The sequence below is a fragment of the Arachis hypogaea genome, chromosome 1 (genome assembly GCF_003086295.3).
Source record: "Arachis hypogaea cultivar Tifrunner chromosome 1, arahy.Tifrunner.gnm2.J5K5, whole genome shotgun sequence".
Taxonomy (NCBI): domain Eukaryota; kingdom Viridiplantae; phylum Streptophyta; class Magnoliopsida; order Fabales; family Fabaceae; genus Arachis; species Arachis hypogaea.
The window spans coordinates 40,514,897-40,519,042 of NC_092036.1; the positions used below are offsets into that span (position 1 = coordinate 40,514,897).

A 4,146-nucleotide genomic window follows, 5' to 3' on the forward strand; every position below is an offset into this window, starting at 1 on the left:
CGTCCATTGAGGTCTTCCTCCGTGGCGCTCACTGCCTCTTTCTCCTCTCCAAGTTCGGCCATGTTGATGGCCTTACACTCTTCTTTTGGATTCTCTTCTGTATTGCTTGGAAGAGTACTAGGAGGGAGTTCAGTAACTTTCTTACTCAGTTGACCCACTAGTGCCTCCAAGTTTCTAATGGAGGACCTTGTTTCAGTCATGAAACTTTGTGTGGTTTTGATTAGATCAGAGACCATGGTTGCTAAGTCAGAGTGGCTCTGCTTAGAATCCTCTGTCTGTTGCTGAGAAGATGATGGAAAAGGCTTGCATTGCTAAATCTGTTTCTTCCACCATTATTGTTGTTGAAACCTTGTTGAGGTCTCTGTTGATCCTTCCATGAGAGATTTGGGTGATTTCTCCATGAAGGATTATAGGTGTTTCCATAGGGTTCTCGCATGTAATTCACCTCTTCCATTGAAGGGTTTTCAGCATCATAAGCCTCTTCTTCAGATGAAGCGTCCTTAGTACTGCCTGGTGCAGCTTGCATTCCAGACAAACTTTGAGAAATCATATTGACTTGCTGAGTCAACATTTTGTTCTGAGCCAATATGGCATTCAGAGTATCAATCTCAAGAACTCCTTTCTTCTAATTTGTCCCATTGTTTACAGGATTCCTTTCAGAAGTGTACATGAATTGGTTATTTGCAACCATTTCAATGAGTTCTTGAGCTTCTGCAGGCGTCTTCTTCAGATGAAGATATCCTCCAGCAGAGCTATCCAATGACATCTTGGACAGTTCAGATAGACCATCATAGAAGATACCTAAGATGCTCCATTCAGAAAGCATGTCAGAAGGACACTTTCTGATCAATTGTTTGTATCTTTCCCAAGCTTCATAGAGGGATTCACCTTCCTTCTGTCTGAAGGTTTGAACTTCCACTCTAAGCTTACTCAATTTTTGAGGTGGAAAGAACTTTGCCAAGAAGTCATTGACTAGCTTTTCCCAAGAGTTCAGGCTTTCTTTAGGTTGTGAGTCCAACCATATCCTAGCTCTGTCTCTTACAGCAAAAGGGAATAGCATAAGTCTGTAGACCTCAGGGTCAACCCCATTGGTCTTGACAGTGTCACAGATTTGCAAGAATTCAGCTAAAAACTGATGAGGATCTTCCAATGGAAGTCCATGAAACTTGCAATTCTGTTACATTAGAGAAACTAATTGAGGCTTAAGCTCAAAGTTGTTTGCTCCAATGGCAGGGATAGAGATGCTTCTCCCATAGAAGTCGGGAGTAGGTGCAGTAAAGTCACCCAGCACCTTCCTTGCATTGTTGGCATTGTTGTTGTTTTCGGCTGCCATGTGGTGCACGAAATTGCAATCACACTTTTGCAATTCCGCACAACTAACCAGCAAGTGCACTGGGTCGTCCAAGTAATACCTTACGTGAGTAAGGGTCGATCCCACGAAGATTGTCGGCTTGAAGCAAGCTATGGTTATCTTGTAACTCTTAGTCAGTATATCAATAATTCTCAGGTTTAATTGTGAAAAGTAAAAGAACATGAAATAGATACTTGTTTTGCTGTAATGGAGAATAGGTTGAGGTTTTGGAGATGCTCTATCTTCTGAATCTCTGCTTTCCTACTGTCTTCTTCTTCATGCACGCAAGGCTCCTTCCATGGCAAGCTGTATGTAGGGTTTCACCATTGTCAATGGCTACCTCCCATCCTCTCAGTGAAAATGTTCAACGCGCTCTGTCACAGCACGGCTAATCATCTGTTGGTTCTCAATCAGGTTGGAATAGAATCCAGTGATTCTTTTGCGTTTGTCACTAACGCCCAGCCTTCAGGAGTTTGAAGCTCGTCACAGTCTTTCAATCCTTGAATCCTACTCAGAATACCACAGACAAGGTTTAGACATTCCGGATTCTCTTGAATGCCGCCATCAATTCTAGCTTATACCACGAAGATTCTGATTAAGGAATCCAAGAGATATTCACTCAATCTAAAGTAGAACGGAGGTGGTTGTCAGGCACACGTTCATAGGTGAGAATGATTATGAGTGTCACGGATCATCACATTCTTCAAGTTGAGGAACAAGTGATATCTTAGAATAGAAGCAAGCGTGATTGAATGAAAAAACAGTAGTAATTGCATTAATCCATCAAGACACAGCAGAGCTCCTCACCCCTAACCATGGGGTTTAGAGACTCATACTGTAGAAGGTACAGTATCAAACGTGTGAAGTGTCATGAGGTCCAGACACAATGTCAAAAGGTCCTATTAATAGTGAACTAGTAACCTAGGGTATACAGAAATGAGTAAATGACGTACAAATCCACTTCCGGGGTCCACTTGGTGTGTTCTTGGGCTGAGCATTGAAGCTTTCATGTGTCAAGAGACTTTTCCTGGAGTTAAACGCCAGCTTTTGTGCCAGTTTGGGCGTTTAACTCCAATTTTTGTGCCAGTTCCGGCGTTAAACGCCGGGAATTCTGAAGCTGATTTGCAATGCCGGTTTGGGCCATCAAATCTCGAGAAAAAGTATGGACTATTATAGATTTCTGGAAAGCCCAGGATGTCTACTTTCCAACGCAATTAAGAGCGTGCCAATTGGGCTTCTGTAACTCTAGAAAATCCACTTCGAGTGCAGGGAGGTCAGAATCCAACAGCATCTGCAGTCCTTTTTCAGCCTCTGAATCAGATTTTTGCTCAGGTCCCTCAATTTCAGCCAGAAATTACCTGAAATCACAGAAAAACACACAAACTCATAGTAAAGCCCAGAAAAGTAAATTTTAAATAAAAACTAATAAAAACATACTAAAAACTAACCAAAATATACTAAAAACATACTAAAAATAGTGCCAAAAAGCGTATAAATTATCCGCTCATCACAACACCAAACGTAAATTGTTGCTTGTCCCCAAGCAACTAAAAATCAATTAGGATTAAAAGAAGAGAACATACTATAGACTCCAAAATATCAATGAAACTTAGCTCCAATTAGATGAGCGGGACTAGTAGCTTTTTGCTTCTGAACAGTTTTGGCATCTCACTTTATCCTTTGAAGATTAGAATGATTGGCATCTATAGGAACTCAGAATTCAGATAGTGTTATTGATTCTCCTACTTAAGTGTGATGATTCTTGAACATAGTTATTATATGTGTCTTGGCTGTGGCCCAAAGCACTCTATCTTCCAGTATTACCACCGGATACATACATGCCACATACACATAACTGGGTAAACCTTCTTAGATTGTGACTCAGCTTTGCTAGAGTCCCCAATTAGAGGTGTACAGGGTTCTTAAGCACACTCATTTTGCCTTGGATCATTTTTTTTGAATACACTGCGTTTTCTTGCTTCAAGAATCAATTTGATGATTTTTCAGATCCTCAATAACATTTCTCCTTTTTCATCATTCTTTCAAGAGCCAACAAGTTTAACATTCTTTAATCAACAAATTCAAAAGACATATGCACTGTTCAAGCATTCATTCAGAAAACAAAAAGTATTGTCACCACATCAAACTAATTCAACTAGTTTCATAGATGAATTCGAAATCCTGTACTTCTTGTTCTTTTGTGATTAAAGCATTTTTCATTTAAGAGAGGTGATGGATTCATAGGACATTCATAGCTTTAAGACATGAACCTTAAATTTTATTAATCATGAATTAAGACAAGACTCAAAAATAAATATAAGATAAGACTAATAATAATAGAAAACAAAAAATTAAATGACTCTAAAATAGATTCCTAATGATAGAGGTTATCACAGAGCTAGGACTCAACAACCTTGATTTTGAGAAGTGGATGCTCCCTCAACTTGTGGGGTATTTGACCCTTCAAGGGAGAGCTTCTGGCGCTTCAGCTCCTGTAGCTCACGCCCCTGCTTCTCTTGTTCCTTCAGCAATTTGCAGAGCATGCAGTTTTGATTCTACTGTTCTTCCTTAATTTGTTCCATAGTTTCTTGTAGCTTGGCAACAGATGCTTCAAGGCTGGCCCAGTAGTCAATTTCAGGAAGTTCAGGGAGGAACTCCTGCACCCTCCTTTTGATAGAGTTATCTTGCATTTGTCCTTCCATTGACCTCTTGGTGATTGGATGTTCAATTGGGATGAATTCGTTTACTCCCATCCTCACCCCGGCATCTTTACATAGCAAAGAGATTAAGCTTGG

The 4,146-nt window shown here is 40.2% G+C and overlaps 1 non-coding gene across 1 annotated transcript; it reads left to right on the plus strand.

Moving 5' to 3' along the window:
* The first annotated feature begins 820 nt into the window (after window positions 1-820).
* Window positions 821-928, plus strand: LOC112711303 (small nucleolar RNA R71). Its single transcript, XR_003157418.1, has one exon. It is a non-coding gene; the product is annotated as a small nucleolar RNA R71 (small nucleolar RNA).
* Window positions 929-4,146: the final 3,218 nt, after the last annotated feature.